This window comes from Ranitomeya imitator, chromosome 10, assembly GCF_032444005.1.
Source record: "Ranitomeya imitator isolate aRanImi1 chromosome 10, aRanImi1.pri, whole genome shotgun sequence".
In the NCBI taxonomy this organism is placed as follows: domain Eukaryota; kingdom Metazoa; phylum Chordata; class Amphibia; order Anura; family Dendrobatidae; genus Ranitomeya; species Ranitomeya imitator.
Window position 1 is genome coordinate 100718113 of NC_091291.1, and position 14065 is coordinate 100732177.

At 45.5% G+C, this 14065-nt stretch overlaps 1 protein-coding gene across 3 annotated transcripts in view; it reads left to right on the forward strand.

The window, feature by feature from the left end:
* KLHL21 (kelch like family member 21) overlaps positions 1-14065 on the forward strand; it is a 46773-nt gene that overhangs the window by 11162 nt on the left and 21546 nt on the right. Inside the window, exon 1 of one of the 3 annotated variants that reach the window (XM_069742186.1) lies at positions 13780-14043. The exons of the other annotated variants lie outside the window; for them this stretch is intronic. The gene's annotated coding sequence lies outside the window, so the exon portion shown is untranslated. Of the gene's footprint in view, positions 1-13779; positions 14044-14065 lie in introns of those variants that run through there. 3 annotated transcript variants of the gene reach the window in all.

Here is a 14065-nt window from a genome sequence, read left to right on the forward strand (position 1 = left end):
GAGAAAACCAGATTGGCCTTTTAGGTGCTGGGTAGAGTCGAACTTGTCCAGACGTCTCTCTGCATTCATCAGTTTGAAATTTATGTATCTTGACTGCCCCTACAGGAAAAGATAAAAAACTGCGCTAAAAAGCAACGACATGTTCACACCAAGGTTTTTTTCCATTTTTTTTTCCTTGCACAAAATTTAAACCACCTAAAAAAAAAAAAAATGTGTGAACATACTCTATATCTTAGCCAACACATAAGATATCAGACAATGGTTATATCAGTCCACATAGCAGAGAATATGAGAAATCCTGTATTAAAAGTCAACCAGTCAGTGCTACAGTATGTAAGAAATAGCCACAGTGTCATCAACTGGAAAGAGTGCCATAGAAAGTAAATCAAAGCTGCCGATTTCTGCTGGATCGGACGGACGACCATCTAATGTGTATGAGGCCCTCCCGATTCAAGGAAGGGTCAAACACACGATGCTTTTGAAGATAGCACTGTCCCGGAGGAGTCTTAAGGTACCTTCACACGTAAAGATTTTGTTAACGATATCGTTGCTTTTTGTGACGTAGCAACGATATCGTTAACAAAATCGTTATGCGTGACAGCGACCAACGATCAGGCCCCTGCTGGGAGATCGTTGGTCGCTGGGGAATGATCAGGACCTTTTTTTTGGTCGTTGATCACCCGCTGTCATCGCTGGATCGGCGTGTGTGACACCGATCCAGCGATGTGTTCACTGGTAACCAGGATAAATATCGGGTTACTAAGCGCAGGGCCGCGCTTAGTAACCCGATGTTTACCCTGGTTACCATTGTAAAAGTTAAAAAAAACAAACAGTACATACTCACATTCCGGTGTCTGTCACGTCCCTCGGCGTTAGCTTCCCGCACTGACTGTGTCAGCGACGGCCGGCCGTAAAGCAGAGTGGTGACGTCACCGCTGTGCTCTGCTTTACGGCTGGCCGGCGCTGACACAGTGCAAGGAAGCTGACGCCGGGGGACGCGACAGACACCGGAATTTAAGTATGTAGTGTTTGTTTTTTTGAACTTAAATGGTAACCAGGGTAAACATCGGGTTACTAAGCGCGGCCCTGCGCTTAGTAACCCGATGTTTACCCTGGTTACCCGGGGACTTCGGCATCGTTGGTCACTGTAGAGCTGTCTGTGTGACAGCTCTCCAGCGACCACACAATGACCTAAACAGCGACGCTGCAGCGATCGGCATCGTTGTCTATATCGCTGCAGCGTCGCTAAATGTGACGATACCTTTACATCTTACTCCTCTTTCCTCATTAAAAATGCATGAATGCTTGGCCATGTCAAGTGTTCAAATGTAAGGGAGAGGTGGTAGAGAGCATTCAGCCTCCTAAGTGCCTAATTCATCCAGAGCCACCAGAGGGGAAAATAAGTATAACATGACAACTATTAAAGGGAACCTGTCACTTGAAAAAAACACTTAACCTGTAGATATGGGGTTAATTTGCAGGTTCTTGGCATTGTGGGCCCATGTTGCCGAGAGGAAAGTCACCGGGCTCAGTCACCCCTTTGACTATAGAGAGCGGCGGCTGTAACTGCACCTCCTGCACTGACTGACAGCAGCTCAGCATTAGGGCCGGCTGTCAGTCGGTGCAGGGGGGCGCAGTTACAGCCCCATATCTGCAGGTTACTAGCTTTTTTTTTTTCAGGTGACAGGTTCCCTTTAAAGTCAGTGGGCTGTGAGATATGATCTGTCCTCCAGAGCAAAAGATGCTCTCGGTTAAAAGGGAAATCCAGGCTAATGATATTGATGAGCCGCTTATCAATATCAAATCGGTAGGGGCTCAACATGTGGCACCCCAGCTCATCTGTTATCAGCTCCAGCAGGGGCTGGGTGTAATCTTGATTTGGAGCTGAGCTGCAGTCCTGGGCAGTGTTCACTAGATAGTGAATGGAGTGGATAACCGCTGATCAGTGAGGATGCCGAGTGTCCATCCCCCACAATCTGATATTAAAGACCTATACTAACCTCAATAGCCCAGGACAACCCATTTAATAGAGAAAAAAAAAGACTATCTTCCTAAATCCCCACATATACATTCGATAACTGACGACCCAACAATCATCTTCTCTGGCAGTGACTTTAAAGATCTTGTGCTAAAATTCAACAGACCGGATCCTTCTCTCCACATTCATCATCACATGTTGGAGAAGAAGTGTTGACTGTCAGCGCATTAGACTGTGTATGGGGGGCTTGAGACTCGGAATACACACAGACCTTTTATACTGAGATATCGCGATTTTAAAGGGAATTTATGCTCAGAAAATGACCTACTGGTAAAATTAGGTTTTTGTCCAACTTGTATTCAAAATAAAAATTTAAAAAATGTTTCAATAACTTTTTTTTTAATTAAAATTTTTTATGGTAATTAGTAATCTTGCAATTTTCAAAATGGCCACTGGGGCTTTATTTAGACTCACACCTGAAGTCCTTTCAGGAAGAGTTTACGGCAGACTCATTATCAGCAGAGGCAGGGTTACAATGACTGCTAACACCTGTATGCACAGCTGATAAATCAGGATCCGCGAATCACAATAGGCGATATCACAGCTGACCTTTTGCCACCTCCCTTCACAAGGGTCTTTGCACACGCTCATTAGATGCCTCAATACCAAAACCTAGGGTCGGGTCTGCCTATTGATGCTAATATTAATATTTCCTGAAAGTATGAGTCTAGAATAGCCACAGTGACCAGTGTGAAAATGGCAAGATTTCTCATTTTTATTTTTAATACAGATCGTGAAAGGAAAAAAAATGTTGCCAACATTTTTTTTGGGAAATACATTTAACATAAAAACCTGATATAATCAATATTTAATTTTCTGATAACACATTCCCTTTAAAGTGTATTTCCCATCTCATAAAGTGATAGCTATGCCGTGTCATTAGTACTTTATGATCGGTTGGGGTCCATCCTCGGGGAACCCCACGATGTTGAATATTGGGGGGCCGAGCGCTGATGCAGCTCTTGCTATTGTCACACATCTTCCATTAACCCCTTCCTATATTTCACAATTGTCTCAGTCGGGGTGGTCTTATACAGCACAGACCGCTTCCTTTTTCCTTCCCCCGGCTGATGATGTGTTTCCCTTTTTGCAGGCAGTTCACAGTGTCTGTATATGGCTGCCGCTTCCTGTGCTTCCCACACGTCTCCGTGATTGTCACTTCTGGCCTTCGGTAGTAGTGCGAGCGGATGACTCAGATCTGTGGAGACATGTACGAATACATTACATCACACAGGGGGATATATCAAAAGGGCTTCTCCATAGCAACGGCACAACACGGGCGCTACAGACGGGCGATTTCACATACACGGAAAACTCAATATCCATGTCCTGAACGAAGACACTGATGTATAGCAGCCATATTGAATGATGGCCCAATGACAATTATTGATGGGAAACTTCCTTTCCCTGAGCTTCCCTCTCAGTACACCATATATTATTATTATTATTATTATTATTATTATTTATATAGCACCATTAATTCCATGGTGCTGTACATGAGAAGGGGTTACATCAAAATACAAATATCACAGTAAACAAAACTAACAATGACAGACTGGTACAGAGGGGCGAGGACCCTGCCATTGCGGGCTTACATTCTACAGGATTCTGGGGAAGGAGACAGTAGGTCGAGGGTTGCAGTAGCTCCAATGGTATTGAGGTGGCCGTGTGGTCATTACAGGCTGTAAGCTTCTTTGAAGAGGTGGGTTTTCAGGTTTCTTTTGAAGGATCCAAATGTGGTGGATAACCGGACGTGTTGGGGCACAGAATTCCAAAGGATGGGAGATATTCAACAAGTTTTTTTTGTTTTGTTTTGGGTTTTTTTTCTCCTTCCCCCGCTTGTTTTCTCATTTTAATTCCTTGATGCCAATACACAGTTGGCTTTATCTTTCCATTTGAATCTGACTATTTCCTTTTGCATTTTCCCTTCTGACTTCTAATTAATCCCCTCCTGTGTCTGTGACCAGTCTTCCTGCTGCCCCTCCCTCCTGATCACACCTGGCCTATTTCATGAGCACTTAGCCTGTTATAAATTCAGAGACACAGGTCTGTCTGTACCTTGGTCTGTCTCTAGAAGGATGTCAGCAAATATTACAGCAGAAATATGCCAGAAGTGAACAGAAGGTAAGACTAACCACTGTTAATAAATGTACTAAATTTCTTTCCCTTTCCGCCGCACTTATTGTCATGCTGACATACGCTCCAATAGTTTTGGCTCCATTAGTCCTCACTCTCCTTTGCTATCCCCAAACCCCAGCACCCTCTAACCAAGTAATAATCTCTCCTTCCCTCCTGCCTCCCCACCTGACCTCCTCTGCTGACCTGCTCCTCAACCTCAGATCTCTCCTAATAAAACACAAAACAAGCCGCCCACTCTCCTTCTCCCACCTGCTCTGTCTCTCTCTGCTTCTCCTCACTGCTGGAGACATATCTCCCAATCCTGGACCCCCACAGCTCATACCTCCTATTACTACCCCCTCCTATCACTCCCAACCCAATATAAAAACCCGAAATCTTGCCCACCTCAAATCCGTGCCCATGACGCCCACCCCCCTGCACCCTCTCTCTGGATCACTATGGAATGCCCGCTCCATCTGCAATAAACTCCACGTGATTCACGACCTCTTTACCTCTCGTAATCTTTTCTTTCTGGGCATCACCGAAATGTGGCTGACACCCTCTGACACAGCCTCTCCAAGATGTCTTGGAGGCGATTGGGTGAGGAGCGAATAAGCGTGGAGGAAAGGAGGAGGTTTTGGGAGGATCGGAGATTACGTGAGGGAAGATATTGAGAGATTAGTGTGGACATATATACGGAGGAGAAAGGTTATGGATGGCTTTGTAGGTCAGTGTTAGTAATTTAAACTGGATTTGCTGGGAAATTGGGAGCCAGTGAAGGGATTTGCAGAGAGGGGAAGCAGGAGTGTAGCGAAGAGAGAGATTAATTAGTCAGGCAGCAGAGTTAAGGACGGACTGGAGGGGTGCGAGAGTGTTAGAAGGTAGGCCACAGAGGAGGATGTTGCAGTAGTCGAGGCGGGAGATGATTAGGGCATGCACAAGCATTTTGGTAGAGTGATGGTTGAGGAAAGGACGGATTCTGGAAATATTTTTGAGCTGGAGGCGACAGGAGGTGGCGAGAGCTTGGATGTGCGGTTTGAAGAATAGGGCAGAATCCAGGGTTACTCCGAGGCAGCGGATTTTGGGGACAAGAGAAAGTGTGATTTCATTTATTTTGATAGATAGATCAGGTAGGGAAGATATGCGAGATGGGGAAAAGATAATTAGTTCAGATTTGTCCACATTGAGCTTGAGGAAGTGAGAGGAGAAGGAGGATATGGCTGATAGACACTCCGGGATTCTGGACAGCAGAGAGGTGACATCTGGGCCAGAGAGGTAGATCTGAGTGTCATCAGCATATAGATGGTACTGGAAGCCATAGGACCTTATGAGTTGTCCCAGCCCGAGTGTATAGATTGAGAAGAGTAAGGGCCCAAGGACAGAGCCTTGTGGAACACCAACAGAGAGGGGGCGAGATGAAGAGGTAGTATTGGAGTAGGAAACGCTAAATGTGCGGTTGGCAAGGTATGAGGAGATCCCCTGTCAGGAGACTAAATACGGTACATTCTAGGTCTGTACAGGTGGCGTAAATACCAAATAGGGGGCTCATGTAGCTACTAAGGCACTCAAATAGGAGTTTGTCCCAGGTGGTCCCATCTTCTTTGCTACTTGAGGTGGCAGCCCGTGTAAGACTTCCCTCTACATAAGAAGTGCATCACTGGCAAATCGGGTGTTGGGAATTGATCTGATATAAAAGCCCCATCATTTAAAGGGGGTTATCCAGGACTATTACAGTTTTTCATTATGGGCTGAAGAACTAAAATACAAGTAGTTGCTAACCACAGCCTGTTGCGTCCGTAGCTGATCTTGGCCGGCACAAAGAGGTCACACACCTCTCCTGTCATCACGTTAACAGAGCAGCACCTTCTCATCTGCACTGTTGACGGGGTTACTGCTGACATCATGCTGATTGACAGCCAGCTCCCCACTGTCTAACTGCGGGAACTAGCTGTCAATCAGCATGACGTTTGCAGTCAAAGCCCCATTGACAGAGCAGCACGGAAGAAGAAGACCTGCCCTGTTGTAGTGGAGCAGCGGAATCGCTGGCGGAAGCGGTCAGCGACTGCTCTGAGCCAACATCAGGTAAAACACGCAGGTAGTTAGCAATTGCCTGCCTGTTAGTTGTTAGGCCCGTTGTTAAAAAAAAACAACTAAAAAAACAATCTCCTTTTAAATCATAAAGTATTCTTTATTGCAGGTTTTCAAAAACCATTAGGTACAATGCAAGTGCGCTGTACAAATAACATGTTTCGAATGCCACCTCGTTCTTAATCATAGCTATTGGGGAATTGGCCGACGGATGATTGGAAAATTGGTGGAAAGGAAACAAAAAAACGAGTTTCTTATATACTGAATGACAAACTTACTTTCATAATAAGGGCCTCAGCTCGATCTTGCTATAGAGAGCCTATTATTTGCACCTATGACACTGCAAAGAAGGGAGCGTGCAGCACTCAGGCAGTAGCATAGAGAATGAATGGTGCAGGGGTCGAGCATGCTCCATTCAAACAGGGATAAAAGTGCCCGTAATTGGTAGAGTCCCAGCGGATGGATCCCGATCGATCTAGAAGTGATAACTTTTTCCATCTAGAATACCCCTTTAAGGTGTACATGATAGCTGAATATTGGCAACCATCTAATGTGTATGGGGGTATCTTACATCTTCTTAGATGTCAGGGAAAAGAAGGGTCTATACACAATCATTTAGTTCTGTCTGCCTCCAGAGAGGTCGTTCTGCCTCCAGAGAGGTCGTTCTGCCTCCAGAGAGGTCTGTCTGCCCCCAGAGAGGTCTGTCTGCCCCCAGAGAGGTCTGTCTGCCTCCACTGAGGTCTGTCTGCCTCCACTGAGGTCTGTCTGCCTCCAGAGAGGTCTGTCTGCCTCCACTGAGGTCTGTCTGCCTCCACTGAGGTCTGTCTGCCTCCAGAGAGGTCTGTCTGCCTCCACTGAGGTCTGTCTGCCTCCACTGAGGTCTGTCTGCCTCCAGAGAGGTCTGTCTGCCTCCACTGAGGTCTGTCTGCCTCCACTGAGGTCTGTCTGCCTCCAGAGAGGTCTGTCTGCCTCCACTGAGGTCTGTCTGCCTCCACTGAGGTCTGTCTGCCTCCACTGAGGTCTGTCCTCACTTCACCCTCTTGAGAACACATGATCAGAAGTAGTAGCTGTCGGACAAATGAGTCTATGGCTGCCTTTAGACTGGATGGAACTTTCCTGAGTCTACCTTTCTGCACATAGCTTCATGAAATGATGTCCAGGAGTTACAAACTACAGCAAGCACTAAAAAGAGGAGGCTGCAAGAGAAGAAGTAAACATGTAGACTTTGCAGAGATGTATGACATTAAAGGGTTATTCCCGAAATGTGAACCTACTCCATACTCCAATGATAATTTACTGATTTCTGAGGGTCTGAGCAATGGGACCCCCCAATTATCTCTGAAGCCCAAAAACTAGGCTCTGCAGAGATCAGTCTTGAATGGAGCGGAGGTGCACATGCGCGACCCTTGCATCATATTGATTGCCTATTGGACCGCCAGAAATTGCATCGCTGCACTCGGCTTTTTTTGGCAGTCCCCCAGACAATGAATACCAAGCATGCACCCAGAGATGAGGTCAAGCATACACACAGAGGGGAGGTCAAGCATGCACCCCTTCCCCAGGATCCATTCAAAACTGGGCTGTACATAGCACAGGTCTCATGTTCCAGGGCCCCATGTTTGGGATTCCAGACCACCAGCAGTCAGTAAGTTACTCTATTGAAAGGATAGGGGGTCTCCATATTTTGGGAACAATCCTTTAAGTAAACCATACGTATCTAATGATCTCAGTGGAAGTATTCTTTCATTTTAATATTCTGCAGAGATCTTTCGTTTGTGTCTGAGCCTTATCATTCTCAATAAAAGTGACTGGCACGGATAGTCCTTGTAGGTGAAGGGAGGGCATATTTGTACCTAAATAACCTTAATATTCGCCCGGATAATACCATTTCTTCTGAAGGATATTTGTGAGGGTAAATCAGGGCGGTTAGGTTTGCTCAGTATTAATATCTGACATTTACATCCCCTTTTCTGTATAATCCGCATTTGTCAGGACAAGATCGTATAATGTACCTGCCACCTTTTTTATGATGCCATAATGAAAACTAGTTTTGTTCCTGTAATCATTCCTGAGCTTTTGTGACGGGAACTGCCGGCTCTCAAGATTTCGCAGAGCGAAAACGTTTTTTAAATACTCTTTATTACACCTGACTTTTTATGAAAAGGTGGATCAGAAATTTGAGAATGGAGATAATAATCCCGATAATTTGCCCTAAATCTTCACAGCAGGAAGCTGAAGGGATATGTATAGTACAAATTGGGCTATTATACTGGGAGGACTAAGGGAAAGGCGCCGATCCTATTACCAAGCTATTATAGGAGTATATGGCGCAATTTACTATATCGGAAGGTAAAATACTGTGCAGTGGGAGATACAACTGTGCTCACATACACCATATTTATACACCAACAGATTAGGGGATGGAGGATGAGTGTGAGAGCCTGGCGGGGCGAAGAAGAGGACTGATGAAGTATTGGGAGGCCTGGTAGAAAATTATACACTTCCTATTTATCATAAACCTTTACAAAGATGGTGCATGAAGTGTTAAAAGATCCTGACAAGGCTTAAAGGGGTTTAGAAGAGCAATTTATATCTACCTTACTAGGGGGCTCTGGGTTAATAGAGGGGAGTTTTTTTGTTCAAAATCCTCATCTCTTGGCCAGAGTAGAAAGCTTTCTGTCCTACATTACACAGACCTATGAATTTTTAAATAGGAACTGTGTAAGGCTTAATCCCTTAGCACAGAATAATGTACATATACGTCAACGCTGGGGGTCACAGTGTGTGGAGGGGGCTCAGGGGCTGAACTCCCTCTACAACCGCTAGATGCTGGCTATGTTACATAGCCATTATCTGACTCTTAACTGGAGCTCGCTCCAGTCAACCATTTACATGCCTCCATCAATCTCTGACAGCACCACTTAAAGGTTTGTCCACTACTCAGACAACACCCTTTTCGATCTCCATGTTTCCCTCTTGTAAAATAACACCTATACTCACATTCAGTGCTGACACCATTTCAGTGGTGTTAGCACTGATTCTCCCGGGGATTGTGTGACATTAAGTCACGCAATCTCTGCTGCCAGTCAGCGGTGGTTCACTCTCCCCTCCTCCATTTTTTTTGTAGCTATCTATCTGATATCTATTATCTATCTCATATCTATCTAACATAGTAACATAGTAACATAGTTAGTAAGGCCGAAAAAAGACATTTGTCCATCCAGTTCAGCCTATATTCCATCATAATAAATCCCCAGATCTATGTCCTTCTACAGAACCTAATAATTGTATGATACAATATTGTTCTGCTCCAGGAAGACATCCAGGCCTCTCTTGAACCCCTCGACTGAGTTTGCCATCACCACCTCCTCAGGCAAGCAATTCCAGATTCTCACTGCCCTAACAGTAAAGAATCCTCTTCTATGTTGGTGGAGAAACCTTCTCTCCTCCAGACGCAAAGAATGCCCCCTTGTGCCCGTCACCTTCCTTGGTATAAACAGATCCTCAGCGAGATATTTGTATTGTCCCCTTATATACTTATACATGGTTATTAGATCGCCCCTCAGTCGTCTTTTTTCTAGACTAAATAATCCTAATTTCGCTAATCTATCTGGGTATTGTAGTTCTCCTATCCCCTTTATTAATTTTGTTGCCCTCCTTTGTACTCTCTCTAGTTCCATTATATCCTTCCTGAGCACCGGTGCCCAAAACTGGACACAGTACTCCATGTGCGGTCTAACTAGGGATTTGTACAGAGGCAGTATAATGCTCTCATCATGTGTATCCAGACCTCTCTTAGGCTAGGGTCACATTGCGTTAGTGCAATCCGTTTAGCGCTAGCGGATTGCGCTAACGCAATGTTTTTAAAGGGTCGCGTTTCGGGGTCGCGTTAACGTCCCCGCTCTCGCAGATCCCCGATCTGCGAGAGCGGGGAACGGACCTCGGGCGCGCCGCGGACGCTGCAAGCAGCGTCCGAGGCGCGCTACAAAAGACCGGCGCGTCGCTAGCGCGTGCCGAAAATGACACGCGCTAGCAATGCGCTGGTACATTGCGGGCAATGGGAGCGCTAACGGACGCGTTGCATGGCGTTAATTTCGCCGTGCAACGCTGTCCGTTAGCACTCTGACCAAAACGCAATGTGACCCCAGCCTTAATGCACCCCATGATCCTGTTTGCCTTGGCAGCTGCTGCCTATCTATCTCATATCTATCTATCTATCTATCTATCTATCTATCTATCTATCTATCTATCTATTTATTTTTTTTTACATGTTGTTCATTTATGTTTCTCCTTTCGAGCCTTCCCTGCTCCAGGACTAAAGGGCTTGTCCTTTTTTATGTTCCAACGTTTGATATTCCCCATTTCAGCCCCAGTTGTTCCCAAAATCAGAATTCCTTCTCCGTGTCCTCTCTCCTCCAAGCTTAGCACACCTAGTGGGTACAAAGGGCTTTACAATTTGTTGCCCCCCTCATTCACACTGGGTAACTACTCGTTTTTCCCGCTGTGAACCATAATTACAGCGTGAATTACTTTGTATGTTCTGTGTGTTCCTGTGCTGTTAAATAGACCACAATATTTGTGGAGTCCACATTTGCATTCGCCAATATCTGAATGGGCTGCTTGTTCAGACGTCTCAGCTGCCAGCAACCCCCAAAATATCCTGACCTCTGACAGGAATAAGAAAAAGACTCAAGTGTTCATGTGTCCAGATATATATAGCTTTACTGTGTGCACGGCAGACGATAAATCTAGATTTATTGTTTAGCACAGATGTATTCAGCACGTAATACCTTAAAATAGACTAGGGGGCAGCATAGAGTCAACGGCCATTCCTATCATTGCAAGACATTTTGGGACCACCAGTTCCTCAAGAGACATGCATGTCCTTTCATTGCTGACTACCGGCCATATAACCGCCCACTGCTGTCATACGGTGTGACACACCAGGGCTGACATTGAGTCTGCCCAGCATGTCATCTGACAGGTCACAGACGAAGAATGCCTTCAACTGGAAATCTAATCGGGTGCATAAGAGGGATTCCAGGCCGAGATCCCAGCATGTCCTGTTACTGCTACTTTATATAGTAAAGTGACGCTACTTACCCAATATATATATTTTTCATCAGTTTTATTTTTGTACTTTCAAGGAGTGTTTCTTAATGTTTTGTATCCAGGCACCCCCTAATCCAATAAAATGCATCCATACCCCCCAAGGCTAAGCCCATGCTTTGCAGTGAACCTCATTAGGGCAGTGCATGTACACCCCTGGGATACAGGAGCCACAGGTATTGCACTGAGGCTTTAGGGAATATATATTATTATATAGCAACCCTAAAAATTACATCAAGCTGCACGACAGTTAAAGGGGTTGTCCAGACTTTGGGTTCAAGTCTGCAGTCGCTGTATGTGACTGCAGACTTGTGAATCCTCACAGTGGGCTCCGTCTGGATTCTCCAGCGCCGGGAGCTGGTGGGCCCAAGAGTGCAAGTATGTAATTTACATATGAGGTCACATGCCGACTAGACATGCATGGCCTTTCTAAATACAAGTGTATTGAGCGAGGCTGGGTACGTCTAGTCGGAATGTGACTGGAAGTATGCAAATTACATACTTGCTCTCACGCGCCTGTCCACTCCCGGCGAATCCTCACAGGACCAACTGTGAGGATTCACAAGTCTGCAGTCACATAGAATGACTGCAGACTTGAGCAAGACAACTCTTTTTAAGGCAGCCATCATTAAAGCCTCTGCAGAAGATATCACCGACCTTTCTCAAATCTGGTCTAGTTATACAGAGACATGGCCTCTGCACCCCTATCGTTCTGGAGTCAGACGAAGCTGGGTGACAGGCTTCGTGTTCGGTGAAATGGCAGCCATGTAGTCATCACCAAGCTTTCCCCAGAAAAAGATATAACCGAGATCCATTAAGACTGGTCAACATTTGATTAAAGTTAATCTGTCAGCAGTTTTTTGATCCAAGAGCAGCATGATGAAGGGGCCGAGACCTTGATTCCAGCGATGTCACTTACTGGTCTGTGTGTTGCTGTTTAAATAAAATAAGTGTTTTATCAGCAGGAGATTATCACTACAGGCAGGACTAGGTATCTCGTGCCTCATAGTCAACTGCTCTGTATAAACCAGCCCCCATCACTGATTAGCATCTTTCTGCCTATGCACAGTGTACACAGAAAGCTGCCAATCAGTGGTGTGGGCGGGGTTATACAGGGCTCAGCATTCAGAGCTCTGTTAGATCAGCAGCAGAGAACAGTGATTGTATCAAAACTACACCAAGCACGCTATAAGTGATATGTTGCTGGAATTGGGGTCTCGGAGCAAAAATCGGGTGACAGATTCCCTTTAATGAGCATTTGTAAGTAGCTGTGATGACTTAGAAGTACTACAGTGTCGGTACATAAAAAGTTTATATTACCTGGAATATCCCACTTAAAGGGACTCTGTCACCTGAATTTGGAGGGAACAATTTTCAACAGCGCACCCTTCCCCCACCATCTTTTAAAAACTACAATGGCTTTGTACTGAGCAGTATTTAGTTTTTTGGTGAATTTGACCAAACTGGTCCGAAGTTGATCAGCTGGTGAACCATGTAATCAATATACTGGCAGTACAAACAGTACGGGATGATGTAGATCATAAATGTACAGAGTCCTGCTGCCGAATCATTTCTGTGTACAGCGTGGGCCCTTGTGCTATGGTTCCCATGGGCCCAAAGGGCATTGAATACAGGTTCAGCCATGTAATGTCTATAGGCCAGGGCAAATTATTGGCAAAGGACGCGGGCCACTTGTATCCTGATATGCCTGCAAGGTACAGTTATTACGTGTTCTCCACCTCTGGTCAACGGAGTGGTAAAATTCTACATTTCGGTTCCTTTTATGCAGGCACCCAAAATTGCAGATTATCTTCTAGCAATGGGGCAGAATCAGATCAAAACTGAAATGTCACCTTACCCCCTCACATAGGGATGTAGTGTGGATCTAGCAGAATGCTGCCCCCTGCTGGCCATGTCAGGTGCTGACACTAGTTTCCGCCATTCCTGGCACAGTCTATTAGGAGCAGATGGTTGTGAGCGCCCTGCGCTCTGGAAATGATACTGTTAACATTTCCTAATCCCAGCAGACTGAGAAAGCCAATATCCAGGCTGGCGTGCCCTTTAGCACATCCTTTTAACTCTTTCCATCTCCGACATTGCTCACTATTAGGCCGTGTTCACACGGTCAGAATTTACAAAACCAGGAGTGGGTGATAAATACAGAAGCGGTGACGTGTTTCTATTATACTTTTCATCTGATTGTTCCTCTCCTGGTTTTGGCTTATAAATACTGATGTAAGATACTGGATGTGGCCTTTATAGTGAATTCATGCTGCAGATTTTTTTTTCCCAAAATTTTTGCAACGGAAAAAAATGATCTAATTAGAAAAATTCAGTTGCAGCAATTTCTGCAAAAAAAAAAAACCAAAAAACTGCTATGCATGAACATACCCATAGAGGGCACAGCGGGCCTGTGCTGTGATATTGGGTTAACAGCATGTTCCCTGTGCTCACAGGCAAGCTGTGGGGTCTGCTTACAGCTTGGACACGTTTTTTCCTTTTGCTGCGCCCACTGGGCGGACCCTTTAATGACAAAGCCACCCTTGTAATGTGCTGGGAGCAGCTGCAGTGTGGGGCGGTATAGCAGATCAGCAGCCACTCGGGCGAAGGTTGGCACAGCGCACAGTACAGGAGATCAGCGCCACTCCAAAGGTCTGCGTACAGCTCTCCTATATCTAACACCGCCACAGGTCAGTATGGGCAGAGATCGCA